A 27981-nucleotide genomic window follows, 5' to 3' on the forward strand; every position below is an offset into this window, starting at 1 on the left:
GGGGAGTCCTGAGTGAAGTGCCAAGACCTCTGCTGTTCCTAATTTATATTAATGACTTGGATATAGCAACCCAATGCAAACTGGTTACATTTTGCAGATGATACTAAATAGTTTCGGACAAAGCGACCGCAAAAGAAGTTGGATAAAATCTGCAATTGAGCAAATCAGCGACAGATAAAGTTGAATCCAGATACAGTCCCCATTATTTGCACCGTCCAAACTTATCACGGCAGCTGCCTGTGAGTAATCAATTTATTGGTGAAACTAATGATGCAACCAGCAGACCGAATCAGAGAATTTTCAGATCCCAATCAATTGGCTACCACCAGACAGGTGACTTTCAGCCATTGTCCCAGCACAGCCAATCCTGTAACTTAATGTTAAGTGCCTCTCAGCGGTGAAGCGTTCAGTCATCAACACTATCGCAATCCGCCACAAGGTCGACATCATTTGCCATGAAGAAACTCACATTGCAACAGATGAAGCTGGTCGCTTGGTATGTCATACACTTCATGTAAAGCATGGCCAAGCTACCCATGTCCATAACAACATCTTAGATGTAACGTGCGTCTTATTCACTCATCATTGTGATGTTATACATGTTGATGGTTTCAAGATTGCGAACATTTACAAACCACCAAGTGCAGCAGTAAACAAATTGAATAGAATACTGAATTACATTTTAGGTCAATGACTGTAATCAGAAAATTACATCCTAAAGCTATGCAGACTGAACCTTGATTATTGTGTTAATTTTGATTATTTTCTGTGGGAGCATATCCCCACAGAACATTTGGATTTTTGACACTGGATTTGGTGTATTTATTGGCACTGTAATTCTGAGCTTGAGTCTCAGTACAATTTTTTTAATTAAGTAAAACACATCTTCATTTCAATCCAACTTCATAATTTATTTCCAGTCCTTGGCAACAATGGGAACATCCTGGGAACATCCACTTTATCTCAAAGACACAGATAAAGCTTAAAATAAGACAACAGCCATGCATGCCCCAGAAAGTCCCTTTTGAGAAAAATTAAAGGTTTTAGAGTCTATACTTCAGGAGCATATTTGTTATTTAAACTTCTTCAGGAACAACAACAACTTGTATTTATATAGCATCATTAATGTAGTTAAACGTCCCAAGGTGCTTCACAGCAGCATTATAAAACAAAATTTGACACTAAGCCACATAAGGAGATATTAGGACAGGTGTCCAAAAGCTTGGTCAAAGAGATAGGTTTTAAGGAGCATCTTAAAGGAGGAGAGAGAGGTAGCAAGGCGGAGAGGTTTAGGGAGGGAATTCCAGAACTTTGGGCCTTGGCAGCTGAAGGCACGGCCACCAATGGTGGAACGATTAAAATCGGGGATGCTCAAGGGGCCAAAATTGGAGGAGCGCGGAGATCTGGAGGGTTGTGGAGCTGGAGGAGATTACAGAGATAGGGAGGGGTGAGGCCATGGAGGGATTTGAAAACAAGGATGACAATTTTAAAATCGAGGTGTTGCTTAACTGGGGGCCAATGTAGGTCAAAAAGCACAGGGGTGATGGGCGAACGGGACTTGGTGCAAGTTAGGATAAGGGCAGCAGAGATTTGGATGACCTCAAGTTTACGTAGGGTAGAACGTGGGAGGCCGGCCAAGAGTGAATTGGAATAGTCAAGTCTGGAGGTAACAAAGGCATGGATAAGGGTTTCAACAGCAGATGAGCTGAGGCAAGGGCGGAGTCGTGCAATGTTCTGGAGGTGGAAACAGGCGGTCTTAGTGATGGCGCTGATATGTGGTCGGAAGCTCATCTCGGGGTCAAAAATGACACTAAGGTTGTGAACAGTCTGTTTCAGCCTCAGACATTTACCAGGGAGCGGGATGAAGTCGGTGGCTCAGGAACGGAGTTTGTGGCAGGGACCGAAGAAAATGGCTGTGAATACCCACATGCATAACAGGGACTCTCAGAAACTAGCAGACCACTTCAGTGTTTTCTGCCTCATGTTTGTGTACACCAAACAATGAGCGAAACAATGTCTGACTGATTCCATTTACACCCTTCAACTAATTTGCTTCTGACAGGCTCCAATTTCACCTTCCAAATGATTTAATTGGTTGATACTGTCAACCTCCAATGCTAGTGAATAAAGCTGATTTTTCTTGTTACACGCTGACAAGCTGACACATAAGTTGAAAAGCTGACTGTAAACTTAAAAAGCTGACGCTTGGCAAGTTTGATGGCTTCATGGCTGTGACTGTCCACACAACTGAGTTCCTGATCATGTCTGGCACCAGGAGAAACTTCCCTCCCAGTTCTTGTTCTTGGAAAGCAGAGAAATTTGACAGGTCATTCATCTTAGACACTCTTACTCACCCTTTTTAGCCATGAATGGAGCAGTATCGAAAAAAGGGGGGAAATAATAGAAAAGTGTCAGTGTTAAAAACAATCCCCTGTGAGTTATTTTCTGAAAGTGGTTTTATAGTGTCAAACCATCTCTTTATAATATTACAGCAGTGACAGTATTGTACTCAATTTAACAATTCAGCCACTAAAAAAGAAAGAAATAACTTGCATTTCTAGAACACCTTCCACGACCTCAGGATATACCAAAGCACTTCACTGGAGAGAGAGACACACAAACTGGAGAGAGAGAGACACACAAACTCTCTCACAATGAAGTACTTTGGAAGTACCGTCACTGTTGGAATGTATGAAACGTTTATTTTGTATTTTGTTGCACCTATCTGGAATTTCAAATTACAGTTTCTTGACCAATGTCCCCCTAAGGTGCGGCGGCATTCAGCTGCGTATCAATTGGGAGGTACCGCGCAGGCCGCTCACAAGTTGCTTTCGCTGGAAGATACCGCGCATGTGCGGCCGCAATGCAAATATAAAGGGACCACGCATCTATATATATAAAACAGTATGGCCTAGAAATTCAGTATAGCCACTTTTGGGGCGGTAAAGTTGGGCGGCCGCTAAAGTTTGCGCCCGGCGCAAAGTCGAGCCCCCTTCGCCGATATTCAGTTGCATCGCCCTAAGAGGTTGCTGCTGCGCTAAAACAGGCGATGCACGACTATCATTAGGCGCTAAGCCGGCAGCCCGGGGCGCTAACACCGGAAGCTGGGTGCAGGGCAGGTGCGGCGAGCTGCTGATTGCCGGCAGACACTCTGGCTCCGCTGAGCTCTTAAAGGGGGAGGGTGGATTTGTTTTTTTGAAAGGCCGAGACTAGTGTATTTGTGTTTTTGGGGAGGGCTTCTCTCCATCAGTTTGTTATGTGGTACCGGTCTCCTCCTCCTCCTCCTCTTCCTCTTCCTCCTCCTCGACGGAGTGTTGCAAAACGGCTGCCTTGCAAAACGGCTGCATTTTCTACTGCAGGAGTGCCCTTTAATTTGCACTCCCCGCGGCCCGCATCGACTGAGCACTGTTCGACTCAACAGTCGCTAGGGCCGCCAGGCACACAATGGGGCGGCGCGAGTGAAGTTCCGGTTCCGGGCGCACAAAGGGCGTTGCACGACGAAATGACGCCATGATCTGCGCGCGCACATGAGCGCGCGCAATGACTTTGCGCCGGCGCTAAATGTCTACTGAAGTTGGGGCGAGGCGCAGATCGCGCTGCGCCCGGGCGCTAAGCGCCTAGCGCTCGAGATCTACTCCTCCTAAGGCGCTAACGGCTGGCGCAGCCAACTGAATTTCTAGGCCTCTGTCTCTCTGTCTGTCTGTCTGTCTCTCTGTCTGTCCCTCTGTCTTTCTGTCTGTCTGTCCGGCTATACAATCAAAAGTTATAGAGCGTACCTACACATATGTTATATAAAAAGAAAGCTTATCATTAGGGGACTCTCATAGGCGTATTTACTTTTTGGTCGGACAAAAATTGTGTCGACGGTATCCAAAAAACATTGAAAATTCCGCTCATTATCCGCTCATAAGCATCGAGTGATGTGAAGGTTCATTGCGTGTGCGGGCGGGCCATCCTAGAGTCGAGTGACGTGACGATTGACCAATCCTACAGTTCAGTGACCTGACGGTTGACCAATCGGTGCGTGTGTGGGCGAGCCTAATGCTTCTGAGTTGAGGTGAGTGGCCGCCATCTTGATTCCAAACTCTTCATTTCTTTTTCCCACTTTCTGCGTGTTTCTTTTCAAATCTCAAATCTACATTTCCAGCAAAAAAAAAGTTGCTTTTAAAACACAAATTCTTTTTTTAAAAAGTTAATTAATTTGTAAATCTTTTCTTTAACCTCTATAATTTTCTTACCTTTCACCGTTTTTGCAGGCAGGCCTCGAAGCCTGGGCCTCTGTTGCCCAGCCACGCCCAAGCTACGCACCTCCCGTCCCGCTCAACAAGCGGCCCGCGATCGCCGCCATCTTTCTAAAGGCTGGCGGCGCGGGACTGAGGCGAGCGTAGCCATCGCTGCCATCTTAGTAAAGGCGGGCGGGGAGGGAGTCAGCGCGCGCGTCAACGTCGGCCCGGAGCGCGAGCGAATCGGCGGTTTTGAAGCTGGCTCGGGCGGGGCTCGGGAGGGCGGGAAGGGGGGGGAAGGGTTACTCCGGCAACCGGGCCCGGCCCCCTCTCACAGCCTCAAGCCGGCTCACGCCCGTTCCCGGGACTTGGCTCCAGCGCAGACCCAGCCGCAATCAGCGGTTTTGAAGCCGGCTCGGGAGGGCGGGGCTCGGGAGGGCGGAGAGTGGGGCTCGGGAGGGCGGGGGGGGGGGAAGGGTTACCCCGGCAACCGGGCCCAGCCGTCTCTCTCAGCCTGAAGCCCGCTCACGCCCGTTTCCGGGGCTTGGCTCCATTTGCGGCCGCGGGCCACTCACCCTCTCTCATTCCCTCTGTCTCTCTCTCTACTCCCCCCTCCCCTCTCCCCCGTCCCCTCTCCCCCCTCTCTCTCCCCCTCCCCTCTCCCCCTCCCCCCTCTTCCCCCTCCCTCTCCCCCTCTCTCTCCCCCTGCCTCACCCTCTCTCTCTCCCCCTCTCCCCCCTCTCTCTCTCCCCCTCTCCCCCCTGCCTCCCCCTCTCTCTCTGCCCCCTCCCTCCCCCTCTCTCTCTCCCCCTCCCTCCCACTCTCTCTCTCCCCCCTCCCTCCCCCTCTCTCTCTCCCCGTCCCTCCCTCCCCCTTTCTCCCCGTCCCTCCCCCTCCCTCCCCCTCTCTCTCTGCCCCCTCTCTCCCCCTCTCTGCCCCCTCCCTCCCCCTCTCTCCCTGCCCCCTCCCTCCCCCCTCTCCCCGCCCCCTCCCTCACCCTCTCTCCCCCTCTCTCTCTCTCCCCCTCTCTCTCTCTCCCCCTCTCTCTGCCCCCTCCCTCCCTTCCTCCACCCCTCCCCCCTTCCTCCCCCACTCTCCCTCCCCCCCTCTCTCTCCCCCTCTCTCTGCCCCCTCCCTCCCCCTCTCTCTCTGCCCCCTCCCTCCCCCTCTCTCTCTGCCCCCTCCCTCCCCCTCTCTCTCTGCCCCTCCCTTCCCCTCTCTCTCTGCCCCTCCCTTCCCCTCTCTCTCTGCCCCCTCCCTCCCCCTCTCTCTCTGCCCCCTCCCTCCCCCTCTCTCTCTCTCCCCCTCTCTCTCTCTCTCCCCCCCTCTCTCTCTCTCTCCCCTCTCTCTCTCCCCCTCTCTCTCTCTCCCCCCTCTCTCTCTCTCCCCCCTCTCTCTCTCTCCCCCCAGTCTCTCTCTCTCTCTCCCCAGTCTCTCTCTCTCTCTCTCCCCCAGTCTCTCTCTCTCTCCCCCAGTCTCTCTCTCTCTCTCTCCCCCAGTCTCTCTCTCTCTCCCCCAGTCTCTCTCTCTCTCTCCCCCAGTCTCTCTCTCTCTCTCCCCAGTCTCTCTCTCTCTCCCCAGTCTCTCTCTCTCCCCCAGTCTCTCTCTCTCTCCCCCCAGTCTCTCTCTCTCTTCTCCCCCCAGTCTCTCTCTCTCTCTTCTCCCCCCAGTCGCTCTCTCTCTTCCCCCCAGTCGCTCTCTCTCTTCCCCCCAGTCGCTCTCTCTCTTCCCCCCAGTCGCTCTCTCTCTTCCCCCCAGTCGCTCTCTCTCTTCCCCCCAGTCGCTCTCTCTCTTCCCCCCCAGTCGCTCTCTCTCTTCCCCCCACTCGCTCTCTCTCTTCCTCCCAGTCGCTCTCTCTCTCTCTTCCAGCAACAACATGCCCTCGAAAAAGCCTCGGCACCGCCGGGCACTCCAGCTAGTGGAAAATAAATTAGAGGGAACATTGTTCTTGGCTAGTTGTTATAATAATGACTTTTTTCAAAAAACATTTTGCTACGATAAGTTTCACCTTGGTCATTTCTTTTTCAAGGTCCTTGGAATAAGAATTTAAATCATTTTTGGGGCTGGGGTCAGTACATAAACATTGAAATCAGCACAAAATAACTGAGAAGTCTAAGAGCCCCAGATGATTGCCTCGCCTACCCCTAGAACAGACTGGAAGTAAAATAATCCGTCGTATTATATTATGCAGAAAGAGGTTGACATTAGGGCTGTGAATACAGTATAAATGTGAATTCAATGCAGGAATCAAAACAAACTGAGGTATTCCATCTGCTGCTTTATTTACTGAGAAAATCTGCTCATTAGTTTCTGCCAATAAACAGTGAAACCTGGCCTGTTTACTGCAGAATCCTAGATGCTTCATCTACAGTAACAGGAGGCATTTTCTGTTATTTGGACATCTGTCTCCATGCAAATCTTCTTTTAGTGTTCGTTATATTGCTGTGTATTGATTTCTATCCTGCATTAAGTTGTGCTACTCTTCCAGATCACGTCTTCTAAACACAGTCAATATATGGATTTAAATCTGTGCCTCTGTTACTGGCCAGTAAATTCAAAATGTTGTGTTTCCTCTCCATACTACAGAGTAGCTCGAATTTGTTCTTTTTGTTCAGTCCTGTTGACAGGTCAGTAGAAACTCAAGCAGTTACTTTCTTGGAGCAATTGTGTCCCCCCGCCCTCCCACCAGCGCCCCCCCCCCCCCACCATCCTGAAGTGATTGACATCTGCTGCAGTGTTTCAGAAAGAATGGACGTTCTCCAGTGCCTCACCCAAGATACTGTTTTTCACGTGAGTATTGGCAGATTAATTGGCTGTTGGAAGGATCTCAACCAAACCTGGACTTGCAGCAAATGTCCCTGGCCAGCCTCCCATCTTCTACCCTCCATAAACCTGAACTCATCCAAAACTCTGCTGCCCATATCCTAACTCGCAACAAGTCCTGTTCATCCATCACCCGCTGTGCTCGCTGACCTACATTAGCTCCCGGTCCAGCAATGCCTCGATTTTAAAATTCGCATCCATGTTTTCAAATCCCTCCATAGCCTTGCCCCTCCTATCTCTGCAATATCCTCCAGCTCTGCAACCCTCCGAGATTTCTGCACTCCTCCAATTCTGGCTTCTTGTGCATCCCCGATTTTAATCGCTCCACCATTGGTGGCCGTGCCTTCGGCTGCCTGGGCTCTAAGCTCTGGAATTCCCTCCCTCAACCTTTCCGCCTCTCTATCCTCCTTTAAGTCATTCCTTGAAGCCTAACTCTTTGACCAAGCTTTTGCATCTGTCCCAATATCTCCTTATGTGGCCCAGTGTTTCATAACGTTCCTGTGAAGCACCTTGGGACGTTTACTATGTTAAAAGCGCTGTATAAATGTAAATGGTTGTTGTTGTTGCTGATGGCAAGCGGGAGAAGAAATCCTCACCGATTCCCCCTCCTCTCTAGCCCAGGCCACGGAGGCCACTTATAGCAACACCACTGCCATTTAAGCTGCAATTTAACTCAGCAAAGACAGGGGTCAAAGCTCCTTCTGGCCCCACATAAATCATTTAAAACTTTCTTTCCTACTGTTTGAGCAGCCTACAGCTGCCCCTTTAAGGACTGCGGGTTTTGCCGCTCTACGTCTTGTATCAATGGGCGGAGCCTATTTCCAGCGAGCGCCTGGGCCTCCCATTTCAAGACCCCCACCAAAATGGTGGTGACCCAGACAGTGGGGATGGGGTGGTAAGTACTGCACTGCCATTTTCATCTCCCTACTATTCCGTTCCTGCTTAGCGGGGGATGAAAATCAGCCCCCCAGATGCCCGTGTTTTTTTTGCTCTAATTTGGCAAACTAACAGGTTTCCATTTGTGACACTGATGCAAACTTCCTCGCAGGGCATTCATGGTGAAGGTGGTTGTTTCACCAACTTGCAGACGTGTTGGGTAGATTTTAACTTTGTGCAATAGTGAAAAATGGATGAGAGGGAATTGGCTTCTCTCCTGCTTTTTATTTCACTTCAGTCAGCCAATTCGCTATCAACCATTTTACACTATCGCACAAAATCAAAATCCATGCTGTCTGTCTTTTCAGAAAGATTTGGACTGGTTGCATTAAGTGTATACGCTTTGACTTTCCTTTGTACTGCATACTTTAGTTTAGTAACTCCAGCATGTAAGCCTAATCATCCGGGAAATGGGGATTAATCCTAAATCCTGATCAGGAATGACTGGCTTCTTCCATGTGCTATCAAAAAAGCTTAAGGGCCTTGTTCTTGTTGACCATCTTTAACGAATAGAAGTATTCCTTGTGTTCTTGAAAGCATTCTTCTCCTCCTTGTTTGACAGTTGAGAATATTTAACCTTCATTGTCCGACACATGAGCAACTTTTAATGAAAAAAGTTTGGCACATTAGATTCACTTTAGCATCTCCTGATCCTTGCTACATCCCCTAGTGTCTGATTAGTTCAATGTTTCATGATTTTGTCAATGTTGTGTCATGCTGCAGCTCAGTACAGAGGCACATAAGAACAGGATGTGGTCATTCAACCCCTCCAGCTTATTCCACCATTCAGTTAGATCATGGCTCATCTGTACCTCAACTCCATTTACCCGCCTTTGTTCCATATCCCTTGATATCCTTAACCTACTAAAATCTTGATAATCTTGAAAATTTCAATTAATCCAGGATCTGGTCTTTTGGGAGAGAAGAGAATTCCTGATTTCCCCTATCCTTTGTGTAAAAAAAAGTGTATCTATATTGTCTCGCTCTAATTTTAAGATTATACCCTCTTGTTCCAGATTCTCTCACCAGTAGAAATAGTTTCTTTTTATCTACCTTAGAGAATCCCTTTAGCAGTTTAAGCACCATGATAAGATCACCCCTCAACCTCCTAAACTCAAGGGCATATAAGACAAGTTTATGCAACCTGGCCTCATAATTTAACCCTTTAAGCCCTGGTATCATTCCAGTGAATCTGCGCTGTAACTCTCCAAGGGCAATATCTCTTTCTTGAGGGGCAGTGCCCAGAATTGAATGCAGTACTCCAAAGGGGTGTGACCTAGGCTCTGTACAGCTGAAGCAAACTTCCCCTCTTTTGGATTCTAGCCCCCTTTAGATAAAGGCCAACATTCCACTAACCTTTTTGTACCTGTACACTAGCTTTTAGTGATTTATGTGCACGGGCCCCTAAATCCCTTTGCTGCTCCACAGCTCCTAGTCTCCCAGTATTAAGAAAGTATTCTGATTTGTCTTTCTCATAGCCAAAGTGGATGACTTCACACTTCCCTACATTGAACACCTTCTGCCATAGTTTTGCTCACTCACTTAATGTGTCGATGTCCCTTTATAACTTCCTGCTTCCATCGACACAACTCACTGTAACACCTAACTTGTCATCAGCAAACTTGGATATACAACTCTCTATTTCTTCATCCAAATCATTAATATATATGGTGAAAAGCTGAGGCCCCAGTACAGATCCCTGGGGAGCACCACTTGTCACATCCTGCCAATCTCCGTCTGGGACAGGCTTGATGGGCCAGCTGGTCTTTCCTTGCCTGTCAGTTTTGTATGTTTGTAATCAGAGAATGTTCCCTTTATCCCTACTCTCTGTCTCCTATCTCCCAACCAATTACTGACCCATGTCCCAAGGTTACCTCCAATTCTGTACAGTGTCATTTTTGCTAATAATCTCTTGTGCACCCAAGCAATGAATAGGATTTAAGCCAATTGTACCCTATAGGTAATCTGTTGCATCATACTGTGATGAGTACTTCTCAAGTTAATCTATCTATATTATTAAAATAAATTGTATCTGATGTCAACCCTCTTTTTCTGTCCGTCCTCGCAGAGTTGTTATTTTTCCTGCTTGAGTTAGGAACCGTTTTGCTACTGGCAGAAGGTCCGATCCAGGTCATTAGTGACTTAACAATCTTTTTTGTCCACTTCAAAAGCTGTCAGTCTGTCTGTTCCTTCCCATTAATGTATCCTGATCATTTTTTTAAATTATGTTGAGCCTGCATTTAATTTAATTCGTTAGGTATATTCTGAGATTTAAGTCACACTGCTTGATTTTTTTATTTTTAGAGTCTCAGAGCTGTACAAACAGAAAGATAACTAAACAAAAACAGAGCAAGACAAATTAGTATAGAGAGTCACACAAGGAGAGGGACAGTTATTGGAAAAGGAGTTTAGACACATTTTATTTTTACTTTTGTCCATGAACAGCATTATGGGAGATCAACTAGTGTTTTAAAAAATATTTGAGTTTGAAGGATTGAAAGCAAGAATTAAACAAGAAGGTACAGCTTTAGAAAGCTGGTATAGGACAATACAAACTCGCATGCAGGAAATTAATTGTGAGCAAAATGTGGCAATGCATCTTTCGGATGAGATGTTAAACCGAGGCCCCGTCTGCCCTCGGGTGGATGTAAAAGATCTCACGGCGCTATTTCAAAGAATAGGGGAAGGTTCCCGCTTGGGACACCTGGAAAAAAAGCCCCAGGAATTTAGCAGTGGGACCAACGCCTGCGCAGATTGGACACCGGCAGTCCCACTGCTAAGTACGTATGCAAAACAATTTCTACCCCATATGGTGCATAGAGTTGAGTTTGCTCATGAGCAAATGTTCCCAGTAAGCAGGTTTGTTTTTTAATGTAGATTTTTTTTTCTACTCAGCTGCTGAAAGCAAATGGTCATTCGTATGCAAGCTTTGGCAGTGAGTGTCAGCAGGCTATTCTACTATGCAGGGCATCACAGCTGCATCTGATCCCACCGGCGCCTGAGCTCCTTGCATGTGCCATTAACTTTAGGGGTCAATGAATAACAGGACCTCTTCCTAACCTAGGAACACAAAGCTAATTGGAACACTGCCCACTCCACACTGGAAGGATCAGTTCGTTGCACATAGACCACAGATCAAGCAGTCAATTTTAACCACTAGCTGGTTTTGGACCGGTGGGGTTGGGGTGAGTGCAAAACACACTCACTGGCCTAAGCCTCAGGCCTGGGGTATTTTTGTACAGTTATAATGTTACTTGCCTTGTATTTCTCTGTATAGTACTGGCATAAAAAGCAGACTTTGTAGCTGGAGATCAGAATCACACATATAAATATTCCTGTGAAATAAACTCCTATTCTAACCTGCTGCAAAAACACTTGCTTTCACCACTCATTTTGTTTCAGGCTTTCCTAGAATATCTGGTGGCTGGGATGAATGATTCATTCAAACCTCCTGCAGGTTTAGATATTAATCAGAGCTAAACAGCTGTGTCAGGCAGGTAATTTAATTATAAATCAAGCATAAGTGAATCAGCTGCAGCAGTGAGCTGGACATTGTGTTTGATTGGTTTTTGTACATTGATAATGAACTATTAGCTCTCCTAACCAGAAGCAATTCCTACTAAGATGTGTACTATCCTGTGCACTGTTGAATTTACAGAAAACTGTTTTTACCAGTTGTTTCCCTGGTGTTCCGAAGTCGATGACTCCTTGCTGCGGCATGGTTCCATAGCTGTCACTCACTCTCTGGTATCTTAAACAAGTTGACATTCCTCACTTGTGAGGCTAGTGAGTGTCAATAGGCAAATCCCATGGGGAGGGAATCACGATAGCCAAGACCGTACCGCTCCACACATCTCCTCTGCCTGAACCAGGGGCACTGAGCACAGTTCTAGCGCCCCAGCCACTGCCCCAGCTAAGATCAGCGAGCTGAGCACAGACTGGCATTGGCATCTGTATGGCTCAATGTCTTAATGAGCTGAAGAAACTCAAGAGTTGCTTTATTAATCTTATATTGATCCAACCTTTCCATTATGACCTAGTGCTCCTGCCAGGTCAGAGAGGGAATCTAAAATGCATGGGGCACCTCCATACCCCATACAGCCAGCAAATCCAGCACCTGACCACCATATAATGATCCCTCACCCTCAACCCTTGTATGAGGAAGGCCAATCCAGATTTTATTTTAAATTGCTAAGTTAAAAAATCTGGCAGGTGCAACACACAGGCATTTAATGATAACTGGTTTTGGGCTGCCTGTGTCTTTGCAATGTGTCAGCAGAACAAGAGCTCCCTTGTCAGTTGAACAGGTGACATTTACAGAGCTGAAAATGTGGGTTCTTTGTGTTAATAGTAATAAACATAGATAAAACTTACAATGAAGCTTTGTTTCTGGACACAGTGCAGTGTCTGCTAACTGAAAATGGCGATAACATTGGCCATTTTAATTCAAAAGAAATATAGACGACATGGGTGGAATCTTCAACATTTAGCTGAAATGGGCAGGAAGTCAACGGAGAGCCGAGGTACCTGCCCGGATGCAGTCGGGAGTGGGTGGCGGGGGGAGCCGAGCCTGGAGAGCGTGCTCCTCCTGTCACCACAAATATAAAAGAAAGAGGTTTATGGCCCTTTAAATGGAGCAGCCACCAGCAATCCTCAGGCCACTCACCATCTAGACCAAACGATGGACTGTGTTTCAAAACTGTCATCAGGGTCCTAGAGCAGCGTAGGACCCCAATTTGTAGGTGTGCTGATCACCCATTTACAGGGCCGGCTGAAAATTGCATAAGGCAGGCACAGGGCATCTAAGGGGTGTCCGAGGTGCCCCCCTCCTCCTCCCACCCACATGTTTTTCAGGCGAGAAATGGATGTTCTGGTTGAAAGTTGCTCCCTACGTGCGTTTACTCAATGATGTATTATTGGTAGAGGGTTTTTTTGGCTTGTTAATCTTTTCCACTACGTGGATGTGATGCTTATCATAAGAACATAAGAAATAGGAGCAGGAGTCACCCACTTGGCCCCTTGAGCCTGCTCCGCCATTCAATAAGATCATGGCTAATCTTCTACCTCATCTCCACTTTCCTGCACTATCCCCATATCCCTTCATTCCCTTAATATTCAAAAATCTATCGATCTCTGTCTTGAATATACTCAATGACTGAGCCTCCACAGCCCTCTGGGGTAGAGAATTCCAAAGATTCACCACCCTCTGAGTGAAGAAATTTCTCCTCATCTCAGTCCTAAATGGCCGACCCCTTATTCTAAGACTGTGACCCCTGGTTCTAGACTCCCCAGCCAGGGGAAACATCCTCCCTGCATCTACCCTGTCAAGCCCTGTAAGAATTTTGTATGTTACAATGAGATCACCTCTCATTCTTCTAAACTCTAGAGAATATAGGCCTAGTCTACTCAATCTGTCCTCATAGGACAATCCCCCCATCCCAGGAACTAGTCTGGGGAACCTTTGTTGCACTCCCTCTATGGCAAATATATCCTTCCTTAGGTAAGGAGACCAAAACTGTACACAATACGCCAGGTGTGGTCTCACCAGGGCCCTATATAATTGCAGTAATATGTCTTTACTCTTATACTCAAATCCTCTTGTAATAAAGGCCCATATACCATTTGCTTTCCTAATTGCTTGCTGTACCTGCATGTTAACTTTCAGTGAATCGTAACAAGGACACCCAGGTCCCTCTGAACACCAACATTTCCCAGTCTCTCACCATTTAAAAAATACTCTGCTTTTCTATTTTTCCCACCAAAGTGGATAACTTCACATTTCCCCACATTATATTCCATTTGCCATGTTCTTGCCCACTCACTGAGCCTGTCTATATCCCCTTGAAGCCTCCTTGCATCCTCCTCACAACTTACATTCCCACCCAGCTTTGCATCATCAGCAAACTTGGATATATTACATTTGGTCCCCTCATCCAAATCATTGATGTGGATTGTGAATAGCTGAGGCCCAAGCAGTGATCCTTGCGGTGCCCCACTAGTTACAGCCTGCCAACCTGAAAATGACCCGTTCATTCCTACTCTCTGTTTTCTGTCTGTTAACCAATCCTCAGTCCATGCTAGTATGTTACTCCCAATCCCATGAGCCCTAATTTTGTTTAATAACCTCTTGTGTGGCACCTTATCGAATGCCTTCTGAAAATCCAAATACACCACATCCACTGGTTCTCCCTTATCTATTCTGCTAGTTACAACCTCAAAAAACTCTATAACAGATTTGTCAAACACGATTTCCCTTTCTGCCCAATCCTATTATTATTTTCAAAGTGCCCTGTTACCACGTCCTTAAAAATAGATTCTAGCATTTTCCCTACTACTGGTCTATAGTTTCCCGTTTTCTCTCTCCCTCCTTTCTTAAATAGTGGAGTTACATTTGCTACCTTCCAATCCGCGGGAACCGTTCGAGAATCTATGGAATTTTGGAAAATGACAACCAATGCATTCACTATCTCCATAGCCACCTCTTTCAAAACCCTAGGATGTAGGCCATCAGGTCCAGGGGATTTATCGGCTTTCAGTCCCATTAATTTCTCCAGTACTATTTTTTTACTAATACTAATTTCTTTCAGTTCTTCATTCCTTATTATCAGGGCTACCCCTCCTCCTTTTCCATTTTGCCTATCTCTTCTAAAAGTTAAGTATCCTGGAATATTTAGTTCCCAACCTTGGCCACTTTGCAACCAGGTTTTCGTTATGGCTATTAGATCAAACCTGTTCATTTCTATCTGCGCTATTAATGCATCTATTTTGTTGCGAATGCTTCGCACATTAGCTTTGACTTATTTCTCTTTTTCCCTGATGTCACCTTAGTCACTGACGCCTTATTACCTTTGTTACTCTCTCTGTTCCTTCCTGACCCACTCTGCTTATTTTTACCCAAAGCTCTACTCAACTCTAGAGCCTTGACATTTCTCTTGCTGCTTTTAAATTTACTCTTTCCTGAATCCTCCGTGCCCCCCTTCATTAGTTTAAAGCCCTGTCTACTGCCCTAGTTATGTGGTTCACCAGGACACTGGTCCCAGCCCGGTTTAAGTGGAGCCCGTCCCAACGGAACAGCTCCCTCTTTCCCCAGTACTGGTGTCAGTGCCCTATGAACTGAAACCCCTTCCGCCCACACCACTCTTTGAGCCACACATTTAAACCTCTAATCTGTTTGTCCCTACGCCAATTTGCGCGTGGCTCAGGTAACAATCCAGAGATTATTACCTTTGAGGCTCTGCTTTTTAATTTGGATCCTAGCTCCTCAAACTCCCTCAGCAGAACCTCATTCCTAGTTCTACCTTTGTCATTGGTTCCTACGTGGACCACGACAACTGGATCCTCCCCCTCCCACTCCAAGTTCTTCTCCAGCTGCGAGGAGATGTCTTTAGCCCTGGCACCAGGCAGGCAACACAATCTTCGGAAATCTCGGTCACGGCTGCAGAGAACAGTATCTATGCCCCTGACTATACAGTCCCCTACCACAACTACATTCCCTTTCACTCCCCCCACTTGAATGGCCTCCTGCACCATGGTGCCATGGCAGCTTGCTCATCCATCCTGCAGGCTTTTCCCTCACCCACACAGGTAGCAAGAACCTCATACCTGTTGGACAAGGGCAAAGACTGAGGCTCCTCCAGCACTGCACCTGGGGTCCCCTACCTGCCTGAGTTGCAGTCACACCCTCCTGTCCCTGACCACCAACCAGACCTGTACCACTACCTAATCTAAAGGGTGTTACTGCCTCCTGGATCAGAGTGTCCAGGTAACTCTCCCCATCCCTGATGCCCCGCAATGTCTGCACCTCAGACTCCAGCTCAACAACTCTGAGCTGAAGTTCCTCAAGATGCAGGCACTTACTGCAAACGTGGTTGTCCGGGATCACAATACTCTCCACAAACTCCCACATGCTGCAGTTGCGGCACACCACCTGCACTCTCATCTGGAAATGACCTTGTTTTATTTAATTGAATTTAATTTGTAATTAGGTAACTTAGTTTACAGTGTCATTTAAGAACATAAGAGCATAAGAACATAAGAAATAGGACTTGACTACTTACTTGATCTAGATTAAGTTAAGGGTACTGAAATTAAATTTCTACCTATAGCACAAAGCACTACAAGGAGTGTAGACAAAAAACAGCAACTCCTTCCCCCTCTTTTCCGAATTCCCACTTTTTCCAAATTCCCAAATAAAACACTCTGTTCAAGACCACTCCATTTAATCCTGCTCTGTGCAGGTCACTTAGGTTTACGAGCATCACTGTTTTCAGTAAAACTAAGTAGTAGGATACCACAAAGTTCCTTTTTTATTGTCCTCCTCACACACTCCTACCAATAGGGCAAGAGGGCAACTTGTACCAAACTTGGAGCAACCCAGGGTGACTCAGCCTCCAGTTTATGAATTTTGGTTTCTCTGCTTGTGAGAGGCTTCTAGCTTCTGCTTAAAACCTCCCCCAATCAACCCAGCTGGGATTGTGAATAAATCATGTGGGAAATCATGAGCTTCAAATAGCCCAATGAACAGTGCCACTTAGCTACTGCTAGCATATTAGATTTATTACTTTTTTTTAACTGAACCTTGCTGCCAGCAAACAGCTCAAATAAAATACCTGATGTTGGAGCAGTGCTGGCTGCTGAAGCCATGAAATCTGTGACTTTGGAAAGTGGGGGATCAGCAAGAGGTTCCGAACATCAGAGGGTGATTTCCTTTTGCATTCTCCACTGCTCTTCATCAGTTCTAGTAATGCCTAGAATGCCCTCCGACTCGGGGTCATTCCTGTCTCCAGGCTTGATTGTTTTCAAGCTGACTGTTAATATTATCGTAATAAAGATACTCAGAGAACAAGAATTGTTTTTGCATTAATATTAACCCGAGACTGTTAACTAAGCATGAAACCAATAACATTTCACCAACATTACTGATGGGTGTTCCATTGCTGAGACCACTGGGTTTATTTTTTAAATCATTTGCTCTTGATGAATTTTCTCCGTTTACTCCTTTGAACCTTGTGTAAACTGACACTGAACGACTTCACCAATCAGGGTTTAAAGAGTAATACCAGGAGTAATCACTGCTTTGGATTTTGCTCCCTGATATTCGGTTGTTTTTCTATGGGTACGTTTTTCACTTTGAGTCTGGTTCGGTGCTAGTAGTGACTATCTGTAAAAGTACAACTTTCAGCATGTTCTATGCAGTTGACATGCCTTAGCATTCGTTCTGTAGGGTTAATGATTGTGACGTCTTTACTGCAAGTTGCAGGCTTTTTGGTCAGCTGGGTGTCTGACCCGTACAGAAACTCATCACCATGCTCCAGACTCTCCAAACCAAGCTACTAAGAAATTCACACGGACAGAGTTTCGGATTGACTGGTATGGAGTGCACACTCACTCCCTGTAGAGACACATCCACAGAGCTTTGGCGCTGGTTGGCAGAGCCATAACTGCCAAGTGTGTGTAGGGGTACTGCTGAAGTTAACTAGTCTTCTTCCTGTTGCTTGTCCTGACAGGACCACTCAACCCAGTAGGGTTATTGGGAGCTGAATGGGCAGAATCCCAACTCTCTAGGTTCACGTGGTGAGTCAGGTCATCTGATCAATTATCAGCAATGCCCAGATTACTGCTGAACACCAGAGGATAGCTGCTTGTTGATCTTGACAACTGATAAATGTGAGTTTGACCCCCCTCATTAGGTGAATACTTCCTCACAAGCAAAATGATGAGCAACAGAACTCTCCAAAAAATGTGAGTGCATTGCCACCATCCTTCTAATTATCAGTTGCAGATGCAGAGCTTCAGCAGTGACTGCTTGCCTTTCTGAAACCCAATCATGAAAGGCACTGAAGTATGAGTACTTGTGCTCATACCTGGCCTACAGGTAATCCCTTCCTGAGTCTCGAGTCTCAGAGTTTCCTCATTAGCTAGATAGACATCCGCCTTCAGAGTAGTGGAAGGCACTATGCAGAGCCGCATGCTCTGTGCGAGCTACCTTGATGTTGTAGAAGTCCAAGTCCAGTCCCATGTCCCAGACCTACTGTCCACGTCCTCAAGTGAGGGGCTTTGGCAAAGACTCATGCCTACTGTGAGGCTGACTCTTCTTCCATGGTGCTCAGTGAAAAGTCAGTATAGGCTGTAGCCCTCCCAACATACAATCATTTCTCCTTTTTGCCTCATATCTGCCTCATAGCTTGGTCCTGAATCTCATACACAGGCTGACGGAAGCCCTTTTATTGTATGCATAGATATCCGGCACCACGAGGGAGAGTTGCTGGATGCGCATTTTACATGCCACAAGCTTAACCTTGGAGGAAGGATCAACATGCCATTAGCTTCTTCTCAGCACAGTCCCAGAGGACTCTGTGCAGGTTGAAGTTGTCATCCACTAGGACCTCCAGATGCTGATGTGAATTAACAATGGGGACAGATGCTCCTTTTATCCTCCAGTCAAAACCGTTTCGATCCCCTCTTGAGCTCTGCAAACAACGACATTGACAACATAGTGCGTTTAATGTAGAAAACGAGATACATATGGAAAAATTGGCTGTACAAAGCCACAATACTTCACTTAGGGAACCCACCTTCATTTCCAACTGTTTGTCCCAATTTTCAAGGTGGTGAATACAATGCACTGGGCTGATATTCAGCGCGATACTCGTGTCTGATGGGAACAGAGTCCCTCCCCATTGTAGCTGTAGCAAACAGGAGACCAGAGCTCTGACCTCTGAATACTGGATTGTCATCAGTGGGATACTTGTGTCCAAAGAGATTGGAATGGTGAACCTCCCTTATCATATCTAGCTACTTCCCCTGATAGGGAGTTGTGAATCAGTTCCCGTAAAAAGGGACCATGTTGCGGAAACAACCCCGAACATGCTGCATGTAAAGCTGTGAAAGAAATGGGTTGCCTTATGTGCCACTAGGCACAGAAGAGAAGAAGACTATGCTGTTGCTGTTGCTGTTGCTGTTGTTTTCCCTCAGAGCAACTTCCAGTAAATTCAAAATGTATTCATGTTTGCTGCCCTACCATTAGCTAAGTACTGCAGTGTGGAGTCCACTTCCTCCTATCAGATTGCTTCATTGAAACCATCTCTCTGTGCAACACACTGCACTGGCTTTTCTAACCTCTCTGCAAATGGGTGCTTACACTTCCTGTTAGGTTAGATACCAACTCAGTCTTGTACTTTCTCCTGACCTTGAGCATTTACTCCTGGGTTTGTTGGAGATTCTGTGGGCAGTATATAGCCTTCCCAACTAGGTGGCTAAAAAAGCTTAACTCTCAAAAATATGTGGAAGCAGAACAGTTGATACTTAAAATAAGATCCCAATGCTGTACTATAATAATAATCATAATAATAATCAACTTTTATTGTCATTGTTAGTGCACAAGTGCAGTACAACGAAATGTAGGCTTGCGGCTCCCGAGAGTGTACATTTAGATTAAGACATTTAAACATTCAACATACATTTGGCTTGTAATACATTAACATAAGCATAACCATAATAAAGTGCATTGGCAGATGTGCAGGCTTTAGAGTTTATTTGTGGAGTTCAGTAGGATGACAGCCCTGGGAAAGAAGCTGTTCCTAAATCTGGTCGTACGGGTGCAAATGCATCTGTAGCGTCTCCCAGATGGCAGGAGGGCGAACAGACTGTGGTTGGGGTTGGTAGGGTCTTTGATGATGGACCGTGACCTCCGTAAACAGCGTTTCTGGTATATGTGCTCTATGGTCGGTAGCCGGGTGCCGGTAATGCGTTGGGCAGTTTTGACTACCCGCTGCAGGGCTTTCCGGTCATAGTAGCTACAGCTGCCATACCATACTGTGATACAGTTCGTCAGGATGCTCTCTATTGTGCAGCGGTAAAAGTTAGAGAGGATCAGGGGTGACAGGTTACATCCCTTCAGCCTCCTTAGGAAATATAGGCGCTGCTGGGCCTTCTTCACCAGAGAGGAGGTATTGAGTGACCAGGAGAGGTCTTCCATGATGTGGACTCCGAGGAACTTAAAGCTGTCCACCCTTTCCACCACAGCCCCATTGATGTGGATGGGGGTGTGACTTCCGCCTTTAGACTTCCTGAAGTCCACAATGATTTCTTTGGTTTTCTTGATGTTAAGGGCCAGGTTGTTATCGGCACACCACTTCACGAGATGCTGGACCTCCTCCCTGTAGGCTGACTCATCGTTGTTGGTGATCTGGCCTACTACCGTGGTATCATCCGCAAACTTGATGATGGTGTTGGAACCATGAACAGCCACACAGTCGTGGGTGAAGAGGGAGTAGAGGAGGGGGCTCAGCACACATCCTTGTGGGGCCCCCGTGTTCAGGGGAGGGGGAGGGGGGGGAGGTGTGGTTACCTAATTTGACAGACTGGGGTCTGTTTGTTAGGAAGTCCAGGGTCCAGTTGCAGAGGGAAGTGTTCAGGCCAAGAGTTTGGAGTTTGGTGGCCAGCTTGTTGGGGACGATAGTGTTGAATGCTGAGCTGTAGTCTATGAACAGCATTCTGATGTAGGTCTCTTTACCATCTAAGTGATTCAGTGCAGAGTGTAGAGCAGTTGTGATTGCATCCTCCGTTGATCTGTTTGCACGATAGGCAAACTGGTGTTGGTCAAGAGAGGCGGGAACACTGGCTTTGATGTGAGCCAGGACCAGTCTCTCGAAACACTTCATTATGATGGGTGTGAGTGTGACAGGTCGATAGTCGTTCAGGCACGTCACATGCTAAATGAACTGATTCACATAATAATGGCCTAAGAAACTACTCATCATCTTGTGAAACCAGCCGAAATATGGGTGGTAATGATCAACCAGAAAGTTAAAATAACCACACGCTATGTTGTAGTATCTGAGATGGCAAAATTAGGACTGCCGAGTCGTTGAGTATATTCAAGATAGAGATCGATAGATTTTTGAATACTAAGGGAACCAAGGGATATGAGGTGGAGCTGAGGTAGAAGATCAGCCATGATCTTATTAAATGGCCGAGCAGGCTTGAAGGGCCTAATGGCCTACTACTGCTCCTATTTCTTAATGTTCAACGACTGAGCATCCACAGCCCTCTGGGGTAGAGAATTCCAAAGATTCAAAACCCTTTGAGTGAAGAAATTTGTCCTCATCTCAGTCCTAAATGGCTGACCCCTTATCCTGAGATTATGACCCCTAGTTCTAGACTCTCCAGCCAGGGTAAACAGCCTCTCAGCATCTACCCTGTCAATCCCCCTCAGAATCTTATGTTTCAATGAGATCACCTCTCATTCTTCTAAACTCCAGAGAGTGTAGGACCATTCTGCTCAATCTCTCCTCATAGGACAACCCTCTCATCCCAGGAATCAATCTAGTGAACCTTTGTTGCACTCCCTCTAAGACAAATATATGCTTCCTTAGGTAAGGAGACCAAAACTGTGCACAGTACTCCAGGTGCGGTCTCACCAAAGCCCTATATAATTGTAGCAAGACTTCCTTACTCTTATACTTCAACCTCCTTGCAATAAAGGCCAGCACACCAATAATCATATAATAGCAAAATACTGCGGATGCTGGAAATCTGAAATAACAACAGAAAATGCTGGAAATACTCAGCAGAACTGGAAAAAGCTGGAAATGTAACAGATATTAAGATATTATTATCTGAAATTGTTGAACTCTATAATCCCTGCCCCCATTTTTCATGCAGTATGATTTTGCCATTTCCATTTGCATTTCACAGCATGTTCTTTCAATTCCTTCCTTCCCCTCCTAAACCCCCCCCCCAACCCCCCTGTCTCTGCACCTGCTTAATATCTGTTACATTTCCAGCTTTTTCCAGTGATGAAGGGTCCCAGACCTGAAACGTTAACCCTGTTTCTCTCTCCACGGATGCTGCCTGGCCTGCTGAGTATTTCCAGCATTTTCTGTTGTTACACCAATAATCATGTTACTTCCTTCCCTGATCATAGGATTACATAGAATATATGGCACAGCAACAGGCTATTCGGCCCAACCAGCATTTATGTTCCTCCTGTCTTTCCTCATCTAAATCTATCAGCATAACCCTCTATTCCCTTCTCCCTCATGCTTGTCTAGCCTCCCCTTAAATGTATCGATACTATTCGCTTCAACCACTCCCTGTGGTAGCGAGTTCCACATTCTCACCACTCTCTGGGTAAAGAAGTTTCTTCTGAATTCCCTATTGGATTTCTTGGTGACTATCTTATATTGATGGCCTCTAGTTATGCTCTTCACCACAAGTGGAAACATTCTCTCTGTATTCACTCTATCAAAACCTTTCAGAATGTTAAAGACCTCTATTAGGTCACCCTTCAGCCTTCTTTTTTCAAGAGAAAAGAGATCCAGCCTGTTCATCTGGTCCTGATATGTATACCTCGCATTTCTGGTATCATCCTTGTAAATCTTCTCTTCACCCTCTCCAGTGCCTCTGTATCCTTTTTATAATATGGCGACCAGAACTGTACGCAGGACTCCAAGTGTGGTCTAACCAAGATTCGATACAGGTTTAGCATAACTTCCCTACTTTTCAATTCTATACCTCTAGAAATAAACCCGAGTGCTTGGTTTGCTTTTTTATGGTCTTGCTAACCTGTGTCGCAACTTTTAGTGATTTGTGTATTTGAACTCCGAGATCCCTTTGTTCCTCCACCCCACCTAGACTCGCACCCTCCAAGTAATAAGTGACCTCCCTATTCTTCCTACCAAAATGTAATACCTCACATTTATCTGTGTTGAACTTCATTTGCCAATTATATGGCCATTCTGCAAGTTTATTAATGTCCTCCTGTAATTTGTTGCAGTCCTCCTCAGTATTGACTATCCCTCCAATTTGGTATCGTCTGCAAATTTAGAAATTGTGTTTTTGATTCCAAAGTCTAAATCGTTAATATAAATGGTGAACAACAGCAGTCCCAGCACCGATCCTTATTTGCTGATGATACAAAGCTAGGTGGGACGGTAAGAACATAAGAACATAAGAAATAGGAGCAGGAGTAGGCCAATCGGCCCCTCGAGCCTGCTCCGCCATTCAATAAGATCATGGCTGATCTGATCCGAACCGCCAATCTACTATCACTGAACCATCTCCTGAATCTAACAGAATTAGACACACGAAATAGGAGCAGGATCAGGCTACATGGCCCCTGGGCCCGCTCCGCTACCCAGAGGGCCATGTCCGATCCGAACCTAGACTCATGCCCAAATTCCTGCCCGTTCCCCATAACCCTTTATTCCCTTTACTTCTAGGAAACTGTCTATTTCTGTTTTAAATTTATGTAATGATGTAGCTTCTACAGCTTTTTGGGGCAGCATATTCCATGGACCTACCACCCTCTGAGTGAAGTAGTTCCTCCTCATCTCAGTTTTGAAAGAGCAGCCCCTTATTCTAAGACTATGCCCCCTAGTTCTAGTTTCACCCATCATCGGGAACATCCTCCCCGCATCCACCCGATCCAACCCCTTCACAATCTTATATGTTTCAATAAGATCGCCTCTCATTCTTCTGAACTCCAATGAGTAGAGTCCCAATCTACTCAACCTCTCCTCATATGTCCATCCCCTCATCCCCGGGATTAACCGAGTGAACCTTCTTTGTACTGACTCAAGAGCAAGTATGTCTTTTCTTAAGTATGGACACCAAAACTGTATGCAGTATTCCAGGTGTGGTCTCACCAATACGTTGTACAACTGAAGCAATACCTCCCTATTTTTATATTCTATCCCCCTAGCAATGAAAGCCAACATTCCATTGGCCTTCTTAATCACTTGCTGCACCTGCATACTAAGCTTTTGAGTTTCGTGCACCAGGACCCCCAGATCCCTTTGTACTTCAGTACTTTCCAGTTTCTTGCCATTAAGATAATAACTTGCTCTACGATTTTTCCTGCCAAAGTGCATAACCTCACACTTTCCAGTATTGTATTCCATCTGCCAAATCTCTGCCCACTTACTTAGCCTGTCTATGTCCCTTTGCAGGTTTTTTATGTCCTCCTCACTCACTACTTTCCCTCCCATCTTAGTATCATCTGCAAACTTTGATATGTTACACTCAGTCCCCTCCTCCAAATCATTAATATAGATTGTAAAGAGTTGGGGACCCAGCACTGACCCCTGTGGAACACCACTAGTTACTGATTGCCAGTCCGAGAATGAACCATTTATCCCAACTCTCTGCTTTCTGTTAGATAGCCAATCCTCTATCCATGCCAGAATATTACCCCCAATCCCGTGATTTTTTATCTTAAGCAATAATCTTTTGTGTGGCACCTTGTCAAATGCCTTTTGGAAGTCTAAATACACTACGTCCACTGGTTCCCCTTTATCCACCCTATATGTTACTTCCTCAAAGAACTCCAGCAAATTTGTCAAACATGACTTCCCCTTCATAAAACCATGCTGACTTTGTCCTATTAAATTATGATTATCCAAATGTCCTGTTACTGTCTCCTTAATAATGGACTCCAATATTTTACCTACCACAGATGTTAGGCTAACCGGTCTATAGTTTCCAGCCTTCTGTCTACTGCCCTTTTTAAATAAGGGCGTTACATTAGCAGTTTTCCAGTCTGCCGGGACCTTTGTTGATTCCAGGGAGTTTTGGAAAATTATTACCAATGCATCCACAATCCCTACCGCCACTTCCCTCAAGACCCTAGGGTGTAAGCCATCAGGTCCAGGTGATTTATCTGCCTTGAGTCCCATTATTTTACCGAGTACCACTTCCTTAGTGATTTTGATCGTGTTTAGCTCCTCCCCCGCTATAGCCCCCTGTTTGTCCAGTGTTGGGATATTCTTAGTGTCTTCTACTGTAAAGACTGATACAAAATATTCATTCAGTGTTTTTGCCATCTCCATATTTCCCACCATTAATTTCCCGGTCTCATCCTCTAAGGGACCAACATTTATTTTAGCCACCCTTTTTCTTTTTATATAACTATAAAAACTCTTACTATCTGTTTTTATATTTTTTGCTCATTTACTTTCATAATCTATCTTCCCTTTCTTAATCAATCTTTTTGTTACTTTTTGCTGTCTTTTAAAGTTTTCCCAATCCTCTATCCTCCCACTAGATTTGGCTACCTTATATGCCCTTGTTTTTAGTCGAATACTATCCTTAATTTCTTTACTTAGCCACGGGTGGCTGTCTTTTCTTTCACACCCTTTTCTTCTCAGTGGAATATATATTTTTTGGAAGTTGTAAAATAACTCCTTAAATGTACACCACTGATCATGTATTGTCTTACCCTTTAATCTATTTTCCCAATCCACTCTACTCAATTCCGCTCTCATACCTTCATAGTCTCCTTTATTCAAGCTTAGCACGCTTGTTTGAGATCCAACCTTCTCACCCTCTAATTGAATATGGAATTCAACCATGTTATGGTCACTCATTCCAAGGGGATCCTTTACTAGGACATTTTTAATTAATCCTGTCTCCTTACACAGGACCAGATCTAAGGTTGCTTGCCCCCTGGTCGGTTCAGTTACATACTGCTCAAGAAACCCATCCCTAATACACTCAATGAACTCATCCTCAAGGCAGCCCTGCCCAATTTGATTTGTCCAATTAATATGATAGTTAAAATCCCCCATAATTATAGATGTTCCCTTATTACATGCCTCAACTATTTCCTGATTGATACTCCGTCCAACAGAGTTGCAACTGTTCGGAGGCCTATAGACTACGCCCACTAATGTTTTTTTCCTCTTATTATTCCTTACCTCCACCCAAACTGTTTCATTATCCTGATCTTTTGACCCAATATCATTTCTCTGTATTACAGTGATTCCTTCCTGTATTAACATAGCCACCCCACCTCCCCATCCTTCCTGTTTGTCCTTCCTGATCGTTAAATAACCTGGTATGTTTAATTCCCAGGCATTGTCACCCTGCAGCCATGTTTCTGTAATGGCCACAAGATCATACCCAAATGTAGATATTTGTGCCATTAAGTCATCTATTTTGTTACGAATGCTACGTGCATTCAGATACAAAACTTTCAAAGATGTTTTGTGACACTTAGTTCCTGCTTTTGCCCTTTTTATTACTTTACCTTTTACTCCATACCTTCTGCCCCTTCCTGACGCACTCTGGTTTTTAATTTCCCCACTGCTACCTAAGTCTATGACCTTCTCTGTTGTCATTTTTATTATTTGCTCTCTAGGAACCTCCCCCCCACTAGTTAGTTTAAAGCCCTCTCTACAGCCCTAGTTATATGATCCGCCAGGACTCTAGTCCCAGCACTGGCCAAGTGAAGCCCGTCCCAACGGAACAGCTCCCTCCTGCCCCAGTACTGGGGCCAGTGTCCCAGGAAGCAAAACCCATTTCTCCCACACCAGTCTTTGAGCCACGCATTTAACTCTCTAATTTTATTTGTCCTAGCCAAATTCGCTCGTGGCTCAGGTAATAATCCAGAGATTATTACCCTTGAGGTTCTGTTTTTTAATTTGACCCCTAGCTGCTCATACTCCTTTAACAGAACCGGCTTCCTAGTCCTATCTACGTCGTTTGTACCAACATGGACCACGACAACTGGATCCACCCCCTCCCACTGCAAGTTTCTTTCCAGCCCAGAGGAGATGTCCTTAACCCTGGCACCGGGTAGGCAACACAGCCTTCAGGACTCTCGCTCTCGGCTGCAGAGGAGAACACAAAGGGCTCAAATTTCATCGGGCCGTTGAGGCGGGATTGGAGGCGTGTGGGGGGTTAAAATTGCAAAAACTGGCGGGCGGGCCCAACCCCGCCTCCAAGCAATTTTCATTAAATCGTGTCGAGTGGTCCTGTCTCCGTCCCGCCTCCAAGAGGAGGGATAGGCCATTAAGGCCCTTAACAAGCACTAAATTGCCTCTATAATGCCATTTTGATAGGCCTTTGTGATTTTAACCCTTTTCCCATGTGAAGCATGCCTGTTCTGAAACACGACGGTGAAACCTGGTGGGAGCACTATTGGATTGCTGACTATAAGCTGCAGCTCAACCATTAAATAGGAGATTTGATCAGCCATCATTTGCAGGCGGCAGGACTTTGTTGTCTCAGGTCTGGGGGAACTTTTAGAAGGCATAACCACAGCTGTGGAAGTTTGGAGCCTGACACCCATCTCCAGTGTGACCTCCTGGGAAACCCCTCTCGCCACCTTGACTGAGCGCTTCCTCAACTGAGGCATATACCAGAAGCATGGGAGGCATTTATTTCCTTCCCTTCAGGACATCAGATGAGGACGAAGACCAGCCGTGGCACCAGCAGAACCATGAACAACAGCAGCACCAACAGCAGCAGCAACAACAGGAGTGCCAAGCTGCAGCTCACCCACCGCATGTGTCACGGCGTGTGCGGTTGGATTAGCTAATCTGGCAGGCTTTCCAAGGGTGCAGGGCGTCGTTAACTGCACATATATGGCCCTTAAGGCACCCCATCGCAATCCAGATATATTTGACAACCGTAAGGGCTTCCACTCCCTTAACGTTCAGCTGGTGTGTGACCACAAGAAGGAAATTTTGCATGTTGGTGCCAAGTACCCTGGCAGTTATCATGACTCCTTCATACTGCGCCAGTCTAGTGTGCCTCTGCTATTCAGTCCGCCAGACCAACTTAACGAATGGCTACTTGGAGACAAGGGCTATCCCCTGAGGACGTGGCTAATGACGTCGTTGAGGAGCCCATCCAATGAAGCTGAGGAGAGCTACAACTCCAGCCACGTGTCCACCAGAGCCATAATCGAGCAAACCATTGCTGAAGATGCGCTTCAGATGCCTGGATAGATCAGGTGGAGCCCTGTACTAGTCAGCAGCCAGGGTCTCCAGAATCGTCGTGGTTTGCTGTGCACTTCACAACATGGCACAATGTTGTGGCTTGCAGATTCCTGAGGACCAAGTGGCTCGTCACATATCCTCCTCAGATGAGGAGGAGGAGAAGGCAGAGGAGGAGAGCGAAAACGAACATCTTGCAGAGGCCCATCAACCAGCAGCAGCAGTATGCGAGAAAATTGCTGCCCAGGATGCAAGGAACATAGAAACATAGAAGA

The sequence above is a fragment of the Somniosus microcephalus genome, chromosome 14, assembly GCF_052327205.1.
Source record: "Somniosus microcephalus isolate GS21.2 chromosome 14, FLI_Smic_1.0, whole genome shotgun sequence".
Classification (NCBI taxonomy): domain Eukaryota; kingdom Metazoa; phylum Chordata; class Chondrichthyes; order Squaliformes; family Somniosidae; genus Somniosus; species Somniosus microcephalus.